At 36.5% G+C, this 22,056-nt stretch overlaps 1 protein-coding gene across 2 annotated transcripts in view; it reads left to right on the top strand.

Annotated features, from left to right (window-relative positions):
• The first annotated feature begins 2,186 nt into the window (after positions 1 to 2,186).
• The window catches only part of LOC107745096 (zinc finger protein 609-like), a 93,140-nt gene continuing 73,270 nt past the window's right edge, over positions 2,187 to 22,056 (top strand). The window contains exon 1 of one of the 2 annotated variants that reach the window (XM_016558927.1): positions 2,187 to 2,604. The gene's annotated coding sequence lies outside the window, so the exon portion shown is untranslated. Of the gene's footprint in view, positions 2,605 to 7,914; positions 8,309 to 22,056 lie in introns of those variants that run through there. The other variant, XM_016558928.1, reaches the window with a different exon arrangement.

Raw genomic sequence — 22,056 nt, 5'->3', positions numbered from 1 at the left:
AGAGAGAGAGAGACAGAGAGAGAGAGAGAGAGAGAGACAGAGAGAGAGAGAGACAGAGACAGAGAGACAGAGACAGATGTGTTCGTGAGTGTTACTACTGCACTACTGCAGAGACAGACAGACAGACAGACAGATAGATAGATAGATAGATAGATAGATAGATAGATAGATAGGTAGGTGGGTAGACAGACAGACAGACAGTAGATAGATAGATTAGATAGATAGATAGACAGACAGACAGATAGACAGACAGATAGATGATAGATAGATAGCTAGATGATAGATAGATGATAGGTAGACAGACAGACAGACAGGTAGGTAGGTAGGTAGGTAGGTAGGTAGATAGATAGATAGATAGATAGATTGGTAGGTAAGTAGGTAGACAGACAGACAGACAGACAGACAGACTGATAGATAGATAGATAGATAGATAGATAGATAGGTAGGTAGGTAGGTAGACAGACAGACAGACAGACAGACAGATAGATTGATGGTAGATAGATTACCACCAGTTTTGCTGTATGTGTGTTTATCACTATGTTTACAATCACATTTTGTCTGTTTTACCAGAATCTCCATATTGACATCATGTAATTATGATAATTTCAATATCATCATTCACATGGAGATCCATGCGTGTAAAATGGAGGTGGCTAGTGTTCATGTAGGTTTGGATATGGTGGCCAGGAGAAGATGAAGGAACAGGACGATTGCTACCCTCTCAGTGTGAAAATTATCCCATTAATTCACTTCCCCCAGCTGCTCTGCCCCTGAACACAACAGCACTCCATTCTGCCTCTACCGGGTTTTCTTTCTGAGTCGATCCGCTCCAGCTGGATTTGTGTCTCCGGGCTTTGAATGAGCTCAAGTTGGGTTGCATTGCTTCAATGTCTTGCAGTGAGAGATGCAAACATGCGTAAAGGGCCATTAGAGCTCTAGTGGAAGCAAAGCGAAGCACTGCAGCTGAGTTTGGGACATACACTGCGATCGCTGGGACTCTATTGCGTTGAGAATTAAGGACACTTGCTGCATTTCGGAACTGAAGGTGAAATGTCGTTGATCCAGCTGCTTTTTCCGCTGGTTGTCCTGGATCCGGAGTGGATCTGAACTGTTCCGATGGCTGCAGTCCAGTGAAACCGGCCTGTCTTTGGATCTGTATGTGTGTGTATGAATATGAATGTGTATGAATGTGTGTGCGTGTGAGTGTGAGTGTGTGTAACCCCAGCACATTTCCTTGGAGGGGTATTTTTGCTGTTTTTTTTGGATCTATGGGATACATCTAGATCGGGCTGGATCCTCTGGGGGGTGAGTGTGCATGTTTATTATATTTCATGTATTTTGTGCAGGACTTTATTTGGTTCTTTAGCTTTAGCCGTCAGGATTAGATAGATAGATAGATAGATAGATAGATAGATGGATGGATGGATGGATAGATAGATAGATAGATAGATAGATAGATAGATAGATAGATGGATGGATGGATGGATAGAGAGATAGATAGAAAATAAATTATTTTCAAAATCAGTAATATGGGTGATTAAAAGTAGACACTGTATAAAATATACTACACACACACAATTATATATATATATATATATATAGATTATACAGCTATAGGTATAGTTATATAGATTTATATAAAAAAAAAATCTGACATTTATATCTGTATTTTTTCGATCTATAAATAAATAAATATACCAGTAAACATTGCTGCATGAAGTATTTTTGTGTGTTTGATGAGTAAACTTATATAAGTTAGTATTTTCTTTTTTTAAGATTACGTAAATAAATAAATAATTCTGTATGAAACATTTGGTGTGTTTGATGAGTGAACATATATGTTGGTATTTTATTTTTTAAGATTACATACAAAAAATAAAATAAAATAAAGCTAAATAAATAAATAAAAATTGCTGTATGAAGCATTACTGTGTGTTTGATGAGTGAACTTGTATATGTTGGTATTTTCTTTTTCTGAGCTTACATAAATGAATGAATGAATATATAAATACACACATACATACATACATAAGTCAATAAACTTGACTTAAACTCGCTTATCTGCGTCTCGATCCAGAGCGCTGAACTGCGGATCCAGTTCCGGGTTTTCTTTCTGAGTCGATCCGCTCCAGCTGGATTTGTGTCTCCGGGCTTTGAATGAGCTCAAGTTGGGTTGCATTGCTTCAATGTCTTGCAGTGAGAGATGCAAACATGCGTAAAGGGCCATTAGAGCTCTAGTGGAAGCAAAGCGAAGCACTGCAGCTGAGTTTGGGACATACACTGCGATCGCTGGGACTCTATTGCGTTGAGAATTAAGGACACTTGCTGCATTTCGGAACTGAAGGTGAAATGTCGTTGATCCAGCTGCTTTTTCCGCTGGTTGTCCTGGATCCGGAGTGGATCTGAACTGTTCCGATGGCTGCAGTCCAGTGAAACCGGCCTGTCTTTGGATCTGTATGTGTGTGTATGAATATGAATGTGTATGAATGTGTGTGCGTGTGAGTGTGAGTGTGTGTAACCCCAGCACATTTCCTTGGAGGGGTATTTTTGCTGTTTTTTTTGGATCTATGGGATACATCTAGATCGGGCTGGATCCTCTGGGGAGTGAGTGTGCATGTTTATTATATTTCATGTATTTTGTGCAGGACTTTATTTGGTTCTTTAGCTTTAGCCGTCAGGATTAGCGCTGCACTGACCTCATGGCTTTATTCCATGCCTGAAATGTCACAGTTATAACTCGAGGCTGAGATTTATTTCATTATGTTCATTTATTTAAATAGCTATTAGCATGTAAACGTGTTTTGGTTTTGAATTCTTGGTGGTTTATGTGCGTTTTGCTGGTGCTTTGAGCTATTTGGAGTTTTATCACAGATGTGTTGTTGATGTTTAATGTGTCAAAAATATGTATTGCTGTGGTACTTGTTGTTTTTGTTTGTTCAAATATTTCTATACAAGTTCAATCATTTTGAATGCTAATGCTAACGCTACTGCTCTTTGTCATCATATCCGCCGCTAGCTCTGCTAGCGCACCTCCAGTGTTTTTGAGCGGTATAATAATCATATTTGACAGCAACAGAGGTGACATTTGTGTTTTTATTGATGAGAGGGTCGTGATTGATCTGTTGGACTTAATTTGTGTGACGGTTTGATCAGTTAGTCGAGTGTGTGTGTGATGAACTCGTGCTTACAAAAGCTAAAGCGGCTAAACAATGTGTGTGTGTGTTGAACAGAAGGACACAAGATTCACTCACACGCTCACGCACGCACGCTCACTGTATTCCTCAAAGTAATCTGATAGGGTCGTGATTGATCTGTTGGACTTAATTTGTGTGACGGTTTGATCAGTTAGTCGAGTGTGTGTGTGATGAACTCGTGCTTACAAAAGCTAAAGCGGCTAAACAACGTGTGTGTGTGTGTGTGTTGAACAGAAGGACACAAGATTCACTCACTCACTCACACGCTCACGCACGCACGCTCACTGTGTTCCTCAAAGTAATCTGACAAAACCGCGGTATTCTTGAAGTAACGTTATCTTCGAATTAGTGCCACGATGCATGTTTATGGAGGGCAAGTACTGTGCTATTACCATGTTTTTGGACATAGTCTTGGAATTACGCTGTTTAAAAATACCACGATGCATGCATTTTAGTACCACATAAATCAAAATACCATGGTGATACCATAACTGTACCATAGTACAACCGGCACCACCTTGGTATAATCATTAGTGACTGATTTGGGCTTTATTGGCTGATATCTAGAGAGCAGGTGGTTGATGTGTTTAATGCGATTCAATGGTAGCAAATGAAAAGTATCCACAATTTGCTCAATTCACTAAAATGTTTTATAACAATGGCAAAGCTGTCAAAGCGTTTTGGGTTTGACATTAGGTGGAACTGCTGTTTATCATGCACGCGTCTTCCCAAACCCATTATTTACTCACCCTGATATTGTTGCAAACCCCTATGACTTCCATTGAAGACAAAAAGGTGAATATTTGGCTTTTAGCCTCTAAAATGACAAAATGCGGCATAACAATAGTCTATACGACTCATGTACTATATAGACTCCATGATTGCTTTGTATGAAAAACGGACCCAAATTTGTCGTGTGACTTTGTAAGACTTGAAATGTAGTGCACATTGTATAACATTACGTTCATGCATTTTGCAGATGCTTTTATCTTAAGCAGCCAACGTTGCATTCAAGGTCTGCATTTTATCAGTTCATGCATTCTCTGAGAATTAAACCCATGACTCTGGTGTTGCTGGCGCTGTGCTTTACTATTGCACAAGTCATATGGACAACAGCTTTTAATACTTTTAAGGTGTTGTTGTGTCATTTTGAAGCATAAAATCTCCTGTCCCTATAGAGCGCAGCAGTGCCATCCACTTTTTCAGCGCCTTGGTTCTGGAAGTATTTTTCCCATAGGGTTTTTTAAAAAGTCTTCGTTAAAGAGTTATAATCTACGAACCAAACCAAATCGGACAAAAAGAGAAAGGTACAAGACTGTGAACTTAATGGCTTGAATGAGGGAAAGGACTACAATCCGAAGAAGCAATGATATAATTGAATTAAAAACGATGGAGAAATTAAAGATGTTGATTATGTATATAGCCAATATATTTTATGTTTGTTGCAAAATATGCATATATTTGGTCAGTTGCAGTGCTTCCTGTGAGTTGGCGGCTGTTTTGGTGTGATTTTCTCATCCCTGATTGGAGATTTCTTTGTAGAATCATTTTCATTGCAAATTTTGTGGTTAAACATGATTATTTAAAAAAAAAAAAAACTTGAAATATTGCTGGCTGATGGCTTTAACAGTAGCATATACCATTGATTAACAACCTTGTAGCTCACAGTAGGTCTGTCTTTACTAGGGCTGGGTATCGAGTTCGATACTTTTTATGATGCTCATCAGTAAATCAGTGGAAAATAAATAGAAATCATGATTTCTGAATCTGAGCTATGCGTTTTAAAACAAACACTAACTAGTGTAAATGTAGCCTAACAGATGTGTAAACTGAAGACTATTTGAGCTTTATTAAAACTATTTTGCACTGATTTATTGTGTTGGTTACATTTTGTTCCTTTGTGCAGTGGCTCAGGAGATGAGTCTTTGAGTCTGTATAAACATCAACAAGCTGAAAAATAAAACCAAAGTTTTTTTTTTTTAGATAATGTAATCTTGTTAAAATTGATTTCATAAAATTGGTATCGAAAAAAGTATCGTTCAGGAACCGGTATCGAAGTCAAGGTATCGGTATCGATATTGAAAAATTTTGAACGATACCCAGCCCTAGTCTTTATTGGTTTATAAGTTATCGTTAAAATCGATTCCACCTTTAGAGAAAATGAATGGTATTTTTACTTCCAGAAGCCAACTGTTGGACTCAATTCAAAAAAGTACGTTATTCAAAATTTCTCAGAAAAGTCATATGTGTTTTTTTTTAAAGTAAGTAATGGCAGAATTGTCTTGGTTGGGCAAATAGAGAACAAATGAACGAGGGTCATTTATCAGGAAAAAACAGCAGCTTGATTTGTTTTTTGGTGTCAGTTTGTCATCCTGCCGCAGTAATTATTGTGTCCTGTTTAGTTTGCTGAAGGGCAGAATCATCCCTCGAGTGTCTTTCCTCATTCCTGCCTTCAAACCGCACAAGTGCTCTCAAAATCTTCACGGGAAAAAACCGTCCTCTTCCTTAACGTGAGCCAGCGTTGACATGTGCTCCATTAATGATCAGAGATTCAGCCACGCATGCACGAAAGCCATGAAAATTTACACTTTGCATTAATAATTTAAGGTCTGCCAGCGCTCTTGGCGTCGATGGAGTGGTCCGAGGTGCTTTTCCGCAGGTTCAAAGACTTCGAGTCATTACGACTAATGTAACATCATCAAGTTCAATTCACGCAAATGACTGTCTCTTGACATTTGGCAGCGTCGGTTTCCATTAAATCCAAAACAACAGTTTCTGCCAAAATATCACACTGCACTGCCAAAGACGTTCTCATGTTCTGCCGGGGCTCCAACACTGTAAATATTCTTAATGGATAGTTGCAGTCCTGGATGCTGATTGGTCGATACAGCGTTCAAAAAGTTGATCGTCTAGCAGAATGGTGCCACTTTATAAATCCATAATATTGCACAAACTTGAGTATATCCTTTCAATGCATGTGCAGAAAATGCGATAATCAATATTTTTGATGTCTGTATTCTTGGTGGAATTGTTTCTTGTTAGTTCAGTGTGGTAGATAGTTGTATTCTTTGTGTGCATAAAAACAAACCCATAAGCTTACAATGCAAACCAGAAGTGCTAATGTTTGAGTGAGTGGATGCATTGTGCTTGCTTATTGCTGCCGAAAACCACTTACAGTTCTAGAAATGAGAATTCGGTTCCATAAATGAGGGTTGGAAAGTACCTGACTTTTTGGCACGTTTTTAGGGGGTTTATGGTTTTCGTTATGAATTGTGCATAAGCGCTGATCATTGTGGTGGCACTCTTGATTTATGCTGTGTGCGTTAGAGAGTCATTGCTCGGGTTATTTTCATCTTAGTTCCCCATTTCAGTGAGCGAAACTCTCGTCTGGAGGTTATGTTACCGAGTTTCACTGGTTTGCTTCTGGCTTTGTGCGGATAAGTGCTGAAAAGCACCTGAAATCTTAGCTTTATAACCTGCCTTTATTCAAGATTTACACCGGATTTTTATTTTGTCCTGGACGCCGCCTTCTGTTGCGTTAATGTGAATCGTTTATGATCTTCTTTGAGTCACTAGGCTCTTTCATTTAACCTTTTTGAGATTACCGACATTGGGAAAATGGTTTATTATGATGATTATTATTATTATAAAATAAATGTAATTAGTTATTGAACAGTGGAGTCTTTTATTGTATTGCACTTGGTTCCGTTTTATTACAGCAGTACATCTCTGAAGCTCAATTTTTAATTGATTTTGGGCTGCGGCTTCAATATAGCAACCGTTCTTTACGACTTAAACCTCCATGAATGAAGAGGCTTCAACTGGGCTCTAAATGTTCAGCTATAGGCCTATTTGATCAGACAGCATCATCATAATTCCTCAAAAATGAGTAAAAACAGTGAAATGCAAACTCGGAATATGATGCAAACCTGCAATATTTAAATATGTTAAATAACACGGATATCCTTTATTGCATTTAATCCCATTTTATTAACCAATATCTTTGCTGCTGACCTTCAATGATCCAATTCAGTCATACTAATAAGCAAAAATGACATTAGATAACCATAACATTTGTGTTGAAATTTTTAATGGCTGAAGAGTGTTGAACTTTCTTCTCCTGCGTCTTATTCTTCATGCAATCCATAATGGCAGCACAGCTGAAAGTTTTTTTTTTTTTTAGCTGCGCCTTCTACATTTCCTTCAGCTTGAGGTGAATTCATTTCACCTTTGGTGTGAAAGGGTTTTACACTTTTTAAAAAAAAAATTTTATATTAAAAACAAACAAGCAAGCCCTGCCCAGATAAGGAAAAAGTCATGCAAAAGTAATGTAACGCATTACCTTCCATAAAAAGTAACTCAATTAGTTACTTTTTTATGGAGTAACGCAATATTGTAATGCATTACTTTTAAAAGTAACTTTGCCCAACACTGTCAATGACTATTCTTAAAATTTGACTTACGGCTTGTAATGTTGAAAATCTTAATTAATGTAGATTTACATGTATTCATTTATACGTTTAGTGCTTTAATGCCAATGTGGAGCACTACAGCAAAAACAATTCAGATAGTAGAATACCAATACATCAGCCAGACCAATTAATGAAACGATTTGGCCATTTTATTACAGTATGCCAGTATGTCAATTTTTTAATTGATTTTGGGGTAAAACCTGGTTGACTGTGCTGTGGTTGGATGGGTAACCTGCATTCAGTGCGGTTTGATTCATGTTCAGGATCCAGCAGAAGCCTTTTTGGCATCCGGTGCCATTGCGGTCGGAGTTGTCCTGATCCACAACAAAGCCTCCTGGAGATAAATGGCTTGCTGGGGATTTGTGTTCCTGCGGCGAGTGCGGTGAGGTGAGCTCAGGATAACGTCTGCTAAGTCACTCTCTCTCACTTTCTCTCGCTCTGACATTTTGTTATTGTGCTGCCATTTGGCCGGAGCCCAAGTGGATTCTAGCGCAGTGAAAGACGAATGTTTTGCTCATCGGAACCGGAGTGGAGCGTGTTGAATGACAGGGGCGCGGAACGAGTCCTTATATACACTCCAGAGCGGGACGTCATTCAGGATTTTACACCCCTCATAAAGCTTTGTAACTGTCTTGAGTCACAGTGAGTTACGGCCTCGTCTTCAGCTCGCTGTTGGGGGCCGTTTTTTTTGTGCTGCTGTTTTGTTTTCATTTTCATTTCTATAGTGAATGAGGGGGATTTTAACTCGATTCCACCTACAGTCTGTTTTTGGTCAATCTGGTGTCATATTGGATTCATAGCAGATTGACATTTACTTGAATATTCCATTATAATCAATGGAAGTTGCATGGAGTTTTGTATTTTTAGTTACAGTTGTGAGTTTTCTTTGTCTGTTTCCATTTTGTTGGTACTCCTAAAAGTTTTTAAATGAGCTTTCTTCTGTTTCTCGGTCTTGTAAAGCTTGTCAAAGGCTTCTGTCTGAGATTAATGTTGAAGCTTCAATGCATCTTTTATTCCTGCTAAACCTTCGTAAATGAAGAGGCTTCAAAGTTATAGATATAGAAATGTCCAGTTATAGATATGTTCGAACAGACAGCATTGTGTGTTGCTTATCTTGCGTAGTTTCTTCAACTACTTAGGTTTTGTTGTTGTATTTTAATAATGCATGTCAATTATGTCAATTCTTAAAATTCTAATTATAGCTTGTAATGAGGCAAAAAATCTCCCAAATTTGAATTTACATTTATCACTGTGTATAAACTTTGAGATTATCGCCATCTGAAAAATTGTTTATTGCAATTACTGTTATAATCAAGTAAATGTAATTAGTTGTTGAACATTGGCGTATTTTATTGTATTTTCGGATTATTTTTAACCAAAAAAAGTTACGGACTGCAGCTTTAAGTGATATGTCTCTCAAGCCCAATTTTTAATTGATTTTGGGGTTTAACGTATCAATTGATCTTTTTACGACACTTGAGTTCTTGATAAACCTCCATAAATGAAGAGGCTTCAAATGGACGCTGAATGTTCAGCTATAAATATATTTGACCAGTAGCATTATGTAATGTTTAACTTAGAGTTTTTTCAGATACTAATACATGTCAATAGCTATTCTTAAAATTCAACTTACAGCTTGTACAGTTGCAAATCTCAGTTGATATAAGCTAGGTTTACTTTTATTCATTTATTGCATTTATGCCAATGATGAGCGCTATAATGAAAACAATTCAGATAGTAGTATACCAGTATCAGCTCGCGGTGATTTCAGCGTCTGCCGTCTAAATATCGAGTCACTTCATGAGCATTTGAGAGAAACTATCGTTATATCATATGCACACAGAAATGTAAAGGTATTCACGGCAACCCGTCAAAATAAAAGTTCGGTTTAACTTGAAGACATTATTGCGCCTGAAATATATTACTGTTGTTCAGTAGAATGTATACTACTACTACTACTTTCTTTTTTTAAGGAATAATTCCACATTATTTCTTTCATGTTTTAATGTTAATAGTAAATCCCCTTTGTTTGCCAAAAAATAAAGTTTTTCATTTTTATTTGGTTAAAAAAATGAATTAAATTAATGTTTTATGCCTTCATTTGATAACCAGAAAAATTTCTATAAAAAACACAGAATTTCTGAGGGGAAAAAAAACAATATTTCGTAGGCTATATTGTAAAAATACATTTTATTAAATTAAGCATTCAAATAATTAGACATGCATAAACAGAATTTGGTAACAATAAAACAGAAGGTGAGAAAAAATGAAACATTTCATAGGGCCCTAAACATGTAATTTTTGTTAAACTTTAATAAATTAATGTTAAATTGTATAAGTTTCATGATTTTAATTAATTAGACATTAGACACATTTTTGATTTGTACAGAAAAATTCAAACGGAAAAAAAAAAAAAAAAAGGGAATCAAAAAAAATTAAAATGGAAAAAACAGAATTTGGAAAAAAATAAAACTGATTTCATAGGGCCCTGTACAAAGCAACTTAAAACTGCACATTTTCAGGTTTCAAATAATTTGTAGTAAATACTGTGTAAAGTCAGTGTTTGTTTCAGCAATTTATTATGAATTTGACATTTAAATCTGCCATAGTCCGCCCTTATTTCTAGATATCAGCATTGGCCAAAGCTAGTTTTATTCTCATTTGGCTCTTGACGAGTGTTTAATTTGTACGCTGAGATGTTTCGTCTTCAAGTTCAAGCAGAGCTTCTTGTCGTTTGCAGATGGTGCTAATTTGTGTCCTCGCGTGTTTGTTTTCATTGTACCTCCGTCAGTTGCAGATATTGTGTTGCAGGCAGATGTGCCGAGATGTTGTTCTGTTAATGTGCTACAATCAGGGCGTGAATGTGTGGGATCTGAGACGCGCAAACATCAGCAGCGGCGGCGGCTTTATCTTTATTCAATTACACCGTTATTTCTGCACGGGCTGCGCAGTTGTTTTCTTTCTCCAAGCAACTGGAGTCTGACTTGATGGTGTTAATCTTTATTGATAATGTATTAGTAGGTGAAATTTGTTTATCTTGTAAAAGTGGCGCTGAAGGCTGGTAGAGCAGCATTGTGAAATGAGCACCTGCTAAGTGCAGGGATATTTATCTGGTGTTTGTCAGAGGTCTCTAGCGCTGTGACAGATGACTGCGTCTGCATTCATGAGATGTCAAAACATGTCAGGTGCTGCGATTTTCTGCTGCCTTTTCATCCTCGTTCAGACCTCTGCGCTGTTTGTTTGAAGAAATCTGAAAGATAGATTAGCGGTGAACGACTGAGAAAAATCGTCTCTAAGAATAATGAAAGGAAACCATTATGGGATTTGTTAAAAGAGAGATTATGATAGTTCATCTTAATCTAAATATTTTGGATATTTTTAAAGATATAAATCTTTTTAATCTTTAGAAACATTTAAATCTTTTTTTTTTTTTTTTTAACACAGTTAAGTGAAATGTAGTAAGGTAATGTAGTTTTTCACCATGAATTCTGCTATTAAACAGAATTAGGCCTATTTTAAAAATAAGTTGAATTAATATGATCTGATGGCTTCAACAAAAGCATATAGACCAATTGTGGTACAACTAGTGGAGGGAAACGAGCAAAATCCATGGAATAAGAGAAAAAATGCATTGTTGTGCTTTTGGATGTCAGAATCGGAATGCAAATCATTACAGCATGAAATATCCTACTATTTAAAGCTATAACATTTACCTATTTTATCTCACAATTCTAACTTTTATCTCCTAGTTTGGACTTTATAACTCAATTTATCTCAACAATTGTGACAATTGTGAAAAACTATAACAGTACATCAGTGATACTAAAATAGCACCCTTTCTGAACAGAAACTTGATAAAAGTTACATCTTTGCTAGAGGGATATATCCGAAACTTACGGCGTTCCTCAAAGAGTTTTCTTATTTCTCCCGTCCTCGAGGGATCGTTCTAATTAGAGTTTGGATGTCAGAATCGGAATGCAAATCATTTTTATAGAATACTGTCGTCAAAGACATCCATTTGAAGCTAAACGCAGACGTTTAAATGGACAGACTATTGATGAAACCTGCTGTGATTACCCTATTTTTAAAGCATAAATTTGATTTAAACAATATGTCTATATAATATTCACATATGCAGTTCATAGGTGACCCATTGTATTAGCCCTACAGTTACAGCATGAAATATCCTACTATTTAAAGCTATAACATTTACCTATTTTATCTCACAATTCTGACTTTTATCTCCTAGTTTGGACTTTATAACTCAATTTATCTCAACAATTGATAGTTTGTCAATTCTGAGGGGAAAAAAGCCAGAAGTTTGGGATTATAAACTTAAAAAAGATAGAATGACAAGTTGATTTTTATTATCAGAATTTGTGAGATATAACCTAGGAATTGCGAGAAAAAAGCAATTTTTTTATTTATTCTTTTATTCCATGGCTTCCGTAGACTGTCATTTTCTGCCACCAGATAGACTCCGCCCACAAAAAACATCACTGTTTGCAAACACCTAAATTGGTCTATACATTCGATTAACAACCTCTGAGCTTACAACATATCTGTCTTTAACGATTTATCGGTTATTATTAAAAACAGTTTCCCTATGGAGAAAATGCATGTAGTTTTTGCTTCCGTAACCGACAGTTGCACTTTATAGAACTTTCTTTAACCAGATGGTTAATAAAGAGAACGTTACACGAATCATGTTACGTTTTTAGGTTGAGTAGTTAAACGTAAAAAAAAATAATTTAGAAAAAAAATCGACACTTAATTTTTTTTTGCCATATCGCTTTTACTTGAAATAAAATAAACTTAAAAAAACCCAAACTTTCAGATAGTTGCCCAGGCAAACATTTCTAATTTTAATTTAGTTAGGTCTAAATTAAAACCAAATAAAAACCATATAGACATAAAAAAAAATACAAAAAAAGTTACTAAAATGTTTCCTGTTTTCAAAATTTTAGCTAACTATAACAGTACATTAGTGATACTAAAATAGCACCCTTTCTGAACAGAAACTTGATAAAAGTTACATCTTTGCTAGAGGGATATATCCGAAACTTACGGCGTTCCTCAAAGAGTTTTCTTATTTCTCCCGTCCTCGAGGGATCGTTCTAATTAGAGTGTAAATGAACCGGTTGTGATCTGCCATATGTTCCTGTGAGCGAACGTTTTCTGAACTCCCTCTGCGACTGAAAGACTTTCCACAACACGACTCGCAGATACCAAGCGTAGCTTTTAGGAAATTCGAGCGGCATGTAAATGAGATGGAAAAGAAGGATGTTTGAGCCGCGAGAAGGACCCAGATGATGTTGTCTCCCTTCAGACTCTCATTTGGCTTTCAGCGGAGAGTAATTTAGGTGAAGCGGAGATCGACTGCTGGAGGAAATTAGATTGAGAGGGTTTCTGCTGCCGCATCTATGGCCCGCTGACTGAACCCGAAGACTGACAGGAAAGTGACAGTGAGGGAGAGGAAGTGGAAAGGAAAGGTGCGGAGGTGAAGCGAGGGATGGAAGGAGCAGATTTCAGATCGCTTTAGCTGCCTCTCAGGACTTTCCTCCTGCACTAGACTAAACAGTTTAAAGGGATAGTTCACCCAAAAATGAAAATGTGATGTTTATCTGCTTACCCCCAGGGCATCCAAGATGTATGTGACTTTGTTTCTTCAGTAGAACACAAACGAAGATTTTTAACTCAAACCGTTGCAGTCTGTCGGTCATATAATGGAAGTGAATGGGAATCACGGTTTTGAGAGTCAAATAAACATACACAAACAAAACCAAATTAAACCATGCGGCTCGTGACGTTTTCAAAAGGCACACCTTTGGACTTAAACAGTCCATATTGGTACCTTAAAGGTACATATTAGTAGTGGTCGACCGACATATCGGCCGATATTGGGCAATTTTGGCCGATGCATTCGAGGCGGGACTTTTATTTTGATGTCGCTGAGAATGGCAGCGCCTTTCTCCCTCTTGTTCGCTGTCGTCGTTAACAGTTCTGTCTAATACGGATAGAAGTCTGTCTAATAATCAGATAGAACTAGGGATGCACCGATGTATCGGCCGCCGATATTTATCGTCCGATTTTTCCTCAATTTACAACCATCGGCATATCGGCTATATGGTTTATTAATTAACTGCGTGAAGGCACTGAGCTGTATAATGTCTGTTGCATAATCCTAGCGCTGCTGTCTGCACTTTAATGCTAATGAAATAACAAAATACAAAAGATCGCACACTATTCTTGACTAAATAATTTTTGTAACTTTCATAAGTGTAGCGGACCTCATCTGAATGATGACCAAAACTTTACTGTTGTTTTAAGTTTATTGCGTCTTTTTTCACTCCAAAAAAATCACCATAAGAGCTAAACAAAACACCGCACGAGAAGTGCACATTAAACTCTCTCTCTCAGTTGCATTATCATCAACATACAGCGAATTACACAAAACACTTATTACAACTAACAGTAAACAAATATATACAGATCTCGTGCCTTTTCGGGGGGTGCTTAATAAACTGACAAACTTTAAATCCGAAGAACTGCGTGCTTTCATTACCCATATAGCTCCATAGACTAGAAAACCCGTCAAAATAAGAGTCCCGCCTTAGTAAAGGAGATCTCATACATATTTAAACTTACAAAAAATATTAAAATGTATACAAAAACAAATTAGAAGATTAATCATAATAAAGTCTGTTACAATAAAGAAGGATTAATATGTATTTAATTTATACAGTGAAGTGTTATTTTACATTTGTTTACTTTATTTCTGTTTATAACGATTGCTTTTATATTATTAGTAATAGAAAGGCAAACATTATAATACTTTCTTGTTTGCCGTCAGCATTCAGCAAATACGCATTTATATCATTTAAACAAATCTTTGAATGTCTAATAAACATCTAATTTCAAAAACCTTGCAAACTTAGTCGGATCCAGTTGTGAGATCTTGTGAAGTGTGCATTTGTATCCTGCACGATCGCATGTACTCTGCGTGACGGTCGATCCGTGAGAATTGAATACGGACAGTAGGAGAGTTCAGCTTCACTTGAGACGCGCGATTGACTAACTTTAAACTAGTGATTTTTAATTATGCTGCGCTTTATGCATTTGCCCACTGTCATATTCATGTCATTTTCACTGTGCTGTATGTAAAATGAGTGTTACCTTAGCTTTATTTTGAAAAAATATGATTAATGCACACAAACTTCCCAGAATACTGAGTGCCCTGTTGGTTACAGTGTTTACTTCCTTTTTAATTATATTAAAAAATAAATGTTGTTTAATTATGTAAAAAATACTTTGTCATCTAAAGTATAAGTATGTTTATTTAACACATTTATTTTTTTAAATCAATTTTCAAATGATTTCAAATTTCTTAAATATTAATTTAAATTAAAAAAATGATATCGGCTTTATATCGGCCATAGGCCACCCTGCTTTCCAAGATATCGGCATCGGCTGTCAAAAAACCAATACCGGTCGACCACTACATATTAGTACCTAAAGTGTACAAACCGAACAATTCATTGGAGTAATCCTATTACATTTGGAAAATAAAAGAGCTTAAAGTGTGTGAAATATAATGTACTCCAGGTTGTGGCGGTGAGGTAGTTCGTTATAGTTTTCTTTTTTCGCTTTTAAATGGCTTGTAAATGCCTGTGCGCATTTTACTTTCACTTTCGAATTAGCGGCAATTCGGTGTCAATTGATTAAATAAACAAACTTCAAATTGATTAAACAAAACAGTACGACAAACTCACATTAAAAACCGAATGTTTAAGTTATTAACAAAATGAATACAAATACACCATGCTGTAGTCCTAATATAAAATAACAAATAACTTGCACAAAGTTTAAATATAAAACACTGAAAATCAGCAAACACGGTGGAACCAAATAAATAAGAAGCGAATGTTAAAAAAGCTTCCAAAATTATCTTAGATAAACGGCAAAGGTCAAAAGGCCTTCCAAAGTCTAACATATTTTTAAGATCATACTTTATGATGTTAGTTTTAATAAATAAAAAATGTTTTAAAATGAAGGAAATTTCTCTGGCATTTCTTTGTTTTTGCTGTATCGAAAACGTACCGAACCGTGACACCGCTGTGTTGTATCGAACCGAACCGTGAATTTTGTGAACCGTTACACCCCTACTGGTTAGCATTGTGGATGTTGTTTATTGACTGAGTAGTTGGGGTTACGTGATGTCGTGATCATTGCGCCCTGTGTCGTCGTGAGTGAATCTGCTCCAGCGGATCTGTGTTTGGCTCCCAGCCTCCCTCTCTGTTTCTCTCAAAGACACCATAAAGATCCTTTTATCCGTGTCCTCCTCCAAGGCCTCACAGTCCTGCCTGACTCCGAGACGAAACATGATTAGATTTTCTCTTTCGCAGTGTGTTGAGTCTGGAGTTGAGGCAGCTATGATCTACGTTTTTTAGCCTTTGACAATATTGTGTATCTCAATGTAAGTTTATTATTCAATTAAGTTTAATATTCAAATTCATTTGGATAGCGCTTTTCATAATACACATTGTTTTTAAGCAGCTTTACAGAAAATCTTGATGTTAATGTTTATAATATCTTGATACATTCATGCATTATAGTCACATTTTGCAGAACAGAGTTGGGCAATAATATAGTTTACAATTTTGCGACAAAACAAGCAATGAACATGAAATGAACTTTTTTTTTTACCAAATACGAAATTAAAGATTTCATTCAGCTGAAAACCGAGCAGAAATTTTGGTGCATCACTTATTTCCATTGCATCGATATTATAATATTTATCTTAAAATAATTTAAAAATATTTATTAAAAATAAAACATTTTACATGTTTAATGTCACAGGCCCTTCCATAATTGTCTTTGAGTTATGGCACAAACGTTTAAAGTGAGTTTTAATTTCAGTGAAATTAACAACTTGAACTTATTCACTTCAAAATATAATGTTTATTAATAAAGTATCAAGGCGTATTTTTCACAAGTCAAGTCAAGTTTTTGCATAGTGCTTTTCACAATTTGAACTTATTCACAGACTTAAATGGCATTTAAACAAGTCGCTAATAAAAGGCTATATAAAATATTTGCAATATTTATTGGTTAATTTGATATTACCAGCACAAACGTATTATTTGATCAATCGAGCTGCCGTCTCTTTGTTGAGGGTTTGTTTTCAGATGTTGAGCACATGCATATCTTGTGGTCATGTGGAGATCGAAGAAACCTTCGACTCTCTAATGGGACCAGATTTCCCAGAACCCTTTGCATTGGTTAGCATTACTGCATTTATTCCTGATTTGGCAACAAATGATCCATTCATGTCTTTTCCTGTTTGCTTCAGGACCTAAAACTATAAAAGTTATGATTGTTTCTGTATGAGGATGTTGTTTAAGGTCTGTATGTTTAATGTTCTTGGTTTTTTATGCTAAATTAAGGAAATGATCTCAGTCTTCAGTCTGGCCCTGTAACTTCTGCTCTCCACCTGAAATCTCCATCGTGAATCTGAAGCAGTTTTAGCGTCAGATCAGACGTGAGTGAAATGCCCTTTCAGTCATTGTTATGAGCTCCTGGCACATTTCCCTGTGGGGGGAAGACAATTATATGCTTCCTCTGAGCTGGGTCACGCAGAGGCGAGGGTGGAGGCTGCTGCAAAGCCTGCTGGGAGCTTGTTGGTTGAACACAGGAATCTTCCTGTTTGTGTCTGTCGTCTCTGAAGTGATGACCGCTGTAGATCCAGAGGACAGCTGGTTGGCTGGTGGGAACCTCTTTAGTCGAGTTACCTTCGGGACTTTGTGTGGAGTTACAGAAACGCTTGACTGCTTTGAAGAAGCATTTCTATTGTTGTAGATAACTGGCTAACATTCCAATATTCAAAAGAATTCTGAAAAGTTTAAATTATTGTCCCATAGGGTTGGTTTGAAGAATGCACCGATGTTCTGTTGTTGTAAATAACTAGCTAACATTCCAATATTCAAAAGAATTCGACTATATTTAAAGTAACTTGCCAATAGAGCTGGTTTATATCACTGTATCAAAAGCACAATGATAGAAATCTGTCATCCGGTAAAGACTTTTGGGAGTTGTACTTATAAGTTGCTTTGCATAAGTGTCAGTTAGGGTGCATAAATGTAAGTGTTTACCATAGTATAACTGTGATTTGATTTAAAGTCCATCATCAAGAAGAAAACTATAATCTACTTCAGTTTTGAAGTGTTTCTTAAAGGGGTCATGAACTGCCTTTTTTTATTATTTTGTACTGTTCTCTGAGGTCCACTTATAATGTAATAAAATTTTTTACATAAAAAAACATAGCCTAATTCAGAAGTAATAGGCTATTTTCTGTCCTGTTTTGTCCCCCTTCATTGGAACGCTCTGTTTGAATAGGCGTGGAGGATTGTAGACTTGGAAGTAAACGCCCACTGCTGTGATTGGCTAACAGTTGTGTATGATTTAGATTTAAAATGCATGAATACATATCAAACGATCTGTAATAACAGACAAAGCAATAGTGAGCATGTAATAAAAACAGTTACTCACAGTGGTGTGGTGCAACATTACTGTCGGATCCAATATAGTCACCACAGCATCGTCTTTTAGTTTCAAACTCTCTGAAAATCCTGCATTGAATTGTGCCTTGTTTGTAAAGGAATCCGCGGTGAAATGAAGTGAACAAAAGACAGAGTTCTTACTGACGTGGTCTGGATCTTCATTAAAAATAAAGTTCATCCACTCTTTCCTAATGTTGGGATCAGAAGGAAGGCGATGCAAAGACTGTGTTTTTTCACAGCTTGGCACTGCACAGCGTCTTGTTGTCTTCGGAGCATCTTTATCGTTTAGTTTCTGCGTAGACCATGCGTTTGCCGCTCTTGTTATTTACACTACATGCGCGAATCGGTGGGCAGAGCTAAATAGGCAGTGCTGTAGAATCGTTGGGCGGAGCTAAACAGACAGAATCGGTGAGCTAAACAGGCAGTGATGTAGAATCGGTGGGCGGGGCTAAACAGTCAGTGCTGTAGAATCGGTGGGCGGCGCTAAACAGACAGTGATGTAAAAGAAGGCGTTGATCTTCTGCGGAGGCGGGGTTAGCCACACTATTACGTCAAAGTGGCTGTTCCACAAGCTGTCATTTTGGCAGATTGTCTTCAATAAGCTGTTTTTAGACTAACGAGAAAGTTTTGAGTTCTGAAACTTACAGGATGTTTTTTATAGTACAATGACCTCTTATACGTCAATAGATCAAGGGAATTTTGATTTCTCAGTTCATGACCTCTTTAATGTGAAGCTGTTGTTGTATTGGATGTTTTGCAGTGGGGTTGTGCGCCATTTAAAATTTTATTTACTTTAAAATTCCAATTCAATTCCTGCATTTGAATTGAGGTACCAAACCAGATGCAGAATTGCAATTCAAATTTGAATGAAAGGAATATTCAAATGAATTGAAGTTATAACTAATGTTTGTCTAGAAAAGCAAAGTTTGTCCTGAAGAACTTTCAATTAGTTTGAAAATTTTAAAGAAAAAAACTCAAGAAGCCTAGATGATTCAGGCTGAAATTCCACCTATATAAATTTGCATTTAATCATATTTAATAAATGAATTAGTGGAAGAAAACTTCATTACTCAGAATGCATGCCTAAATTGAATTTCTTTGAGTTAAATTCAGTAAATTCCTCTTCCTGCCATTCCCTGGTGTAAAGAGAAATGTTCTAGAAAGAGTTGAAATTTTCAGTATAAAACATGAAGGTTACAGTATGAGATGTAGCCTATTTTATTCATGTCTTTGTGATGTTTTCACAGTGGATGTCATCTGTTGTCGGTTAGTCAGAGTATCTTGACAGAGCAGCTTTAAGGAGCAGATCTCTCTTTAGTGGCATGATAGAACACAAAGAGATGAGAAACTCCAGCGCTGGCAGCAGAAGGTCAGAGACGTTCTTGCCGGGAGCGAGATAATGAACAGCAGTCCTTCATGAGAGACGTTTCTAAAAAGACGTGCCTTGAATCCACTCAGCACTTTTGTTGAAGCTTTGATGACATCTAATAGCTCAATACCACTAATCCTGCTTTTCCTCTCGCCGTGTTTCTCAGATCTTGAGCCATATTTCTGCTAGAATGGACAGGAAGTAAGAAGTTGTTTTTTTTGTGAATGGTTTTTTTCAGGCCCGTGGTTGTGGAATTATTTTTGAAATGCCAGTCAGGCTCATGCTAGAAAATGGCTTTGAGGGGTTTCATTTTGCATTTCAAGCACAAAGACTAAAGGTTCTTTTAATGAGTTATAACAGCCTTGGCTTCAGGTCCAAATACGGCAAATGTTTTTTTCTTCTAAAATCGCTTTCAGACGGCTTAATTTTTACTCTACTTTAGCAAGCAGTGCAATTCTGGGAAAATAATGTTTTAATGTTTGTGGCTAACAAGTGGTGCTTCCCGTTTTCTCAGTCAATTCTTGAAAAGTGCATCTGCAAATTGTGCATAATTGGTTTTACTGTTGATATTACTGTTGAAGACTCTTGAAAACCATGTGCAACTTATTTTAAAGGGCTAGTTCACCCAAAATTAGATTTCTGTTATTTACTTCACCCTCAATTTGCTAATTTGACTTAATAACACTCGGAGAAAGTTGCATGGGCCAATTAATGGTTTTTATGGTGTTTCTGTCCATTTAGGTGAGCTGTTGTTGTATGAAAATTGGTATGTGTAAAGATTCTTAAGTTATCTTTTGATTTCCACAACATAAATAACAACATACAGGTTTGTAACGACTTAAGGCAAATTTCTTTATGAGTTAAATAGGCATGGTTGTGATCATTTTACTCACTCTTGATAGATGGTCCAGGTAGATGCTGCTCTCATAGATGATTCATTCTCCCGCCTGGATGGATCGTAGGAAAATCATGTTTTTTGTGTGTGGTTTTTTATCATATTTCCATTCTGGTGTCAGTGGGATGGTGGTAGACGTCCGTCACGGCACAGCTGCAGTCATTGTTTTGTTGGGTTCACTGCCCCCTGTCACCATCCAGCTGGGATTTAGTTTGCCAGCCTTTCACATCTCCTCGTTCGACTGCAGAAAAACAGTTTTCACTCTCCATGCCAACCTTTTTAACAAACCGTCAGCCAGAATGTCTCTTTTGTTTTGTTCAGCCTAGAGATCTTGGGTGGGCGATTGGCAGAAAGAATTGCACAAGATTGTGGTGATAACTCCATTTATTACAGCGTGGGCCTTGTTACTGCAAAAAGTGTTTTGCTTTAGCTTTAGAATATAAATATATAAACACTGGCAATTGTGGTTGGCGTTAGCATTTATGGAAACCACCATACCAAAACTTGATGACTACCCTTACAACATGTAGCCTATTAATAAAAATTCAAGTGTTAAAAACAAAAAACCCTGGAGTGAAAATGCACATGATCATCAGTATTTCTGTTGCTTTTCGGTGTCTTTAAAGTGCATTTACAATATTGTAGTTATTTGTATTATTTGAAACATTGAGATGAGACGTCTTAAAAATGTGGAGAATTTTTTAAAGTAGAGTAGTTGTCTTGAAATCTATTGTTGGATCTTGTTACTGAATTGGCTTTATTGTGTATAGTGTTGTCATTTAAAAGGATTAATTTAGGAATGCAACTTCTTGGAGAGGGTTTTAGTCATTAACCGTAACTAAATCTTTCTCAGAGAAGTTGAGTCTTAAGTTCATTCCCTTCAAAGTACTGGCACTAAAAACATTAAAGCTAAAAAAAAGACCGAAAACTCAATCTCACTAACAGACTGGATGTTTGTCATACATGAGTCATGTGTAACCAGATTGTTCAGTATCTGTTGTTTGATGGGGAAACGCTTTCATTGGTTGTGTGAGCGTTTCTTTTGGTGGATGTTGGTATAAGACATTCCTCAGTGGACCCCTGACTCCTGCTGGGGCCCCGCGGCTCCTTAATCGCTCCAAATATGAATGTGGTTTTCCAGCCCTCTTTCTTGAGTTTCACCATAGTGGCATTTCTTATTGATCCAATGACATGTCTGGCTCATATTTCACCTCCAGATCAAAAGAAATGTGGTATTTTGCTTAATAATTTAATTTATGCTGATTTAAAGGGACCGTTCACCCAAAAATGAAAATTCTGTTGCTCCAAACCTGTATGATTTTCTTTCTTCTGTGGAACACAAAAGAAGATATTTTGAAGAATGTTGGCGGTAGCCATTGACTTCCATGGTGTTGAAAAAAATATTCCTTTAATAGTCCAAACATACTGATTTCATTATCATGTTATTTAAATTTTGTTTCACATGACTGTAATGAGAATTTAGGGGCAAAATGTACATGAACGTAATGCTAAAATGTAAAATAATTGTAATAATCTTAAGGATAAGCTTAATTATCTTTATGCAATA

The sequence above is a fragment of the Sinocyclocheilus rhinocerous genome, unplaced genomic scaffold (genome assembly GCF_001515625.1).
Source record: "Sinocyclocheilus rhinocerous isolate Xijiao unplaced genomic scaffold, SAMN03320098_v1.1 scaffold2966, whole genome shotgun sequence".
Lineage (NCBI taxonomy): Eukaryota > Metazoa > Chordata > Actinopteri > Cypriniformes > Cyprinidae > Sinocyclocheilus > Sinocyclocheilus rhinocerous.
This window is presented reverse-complemented; position numbering and strand designations above follow the sequence as displayed.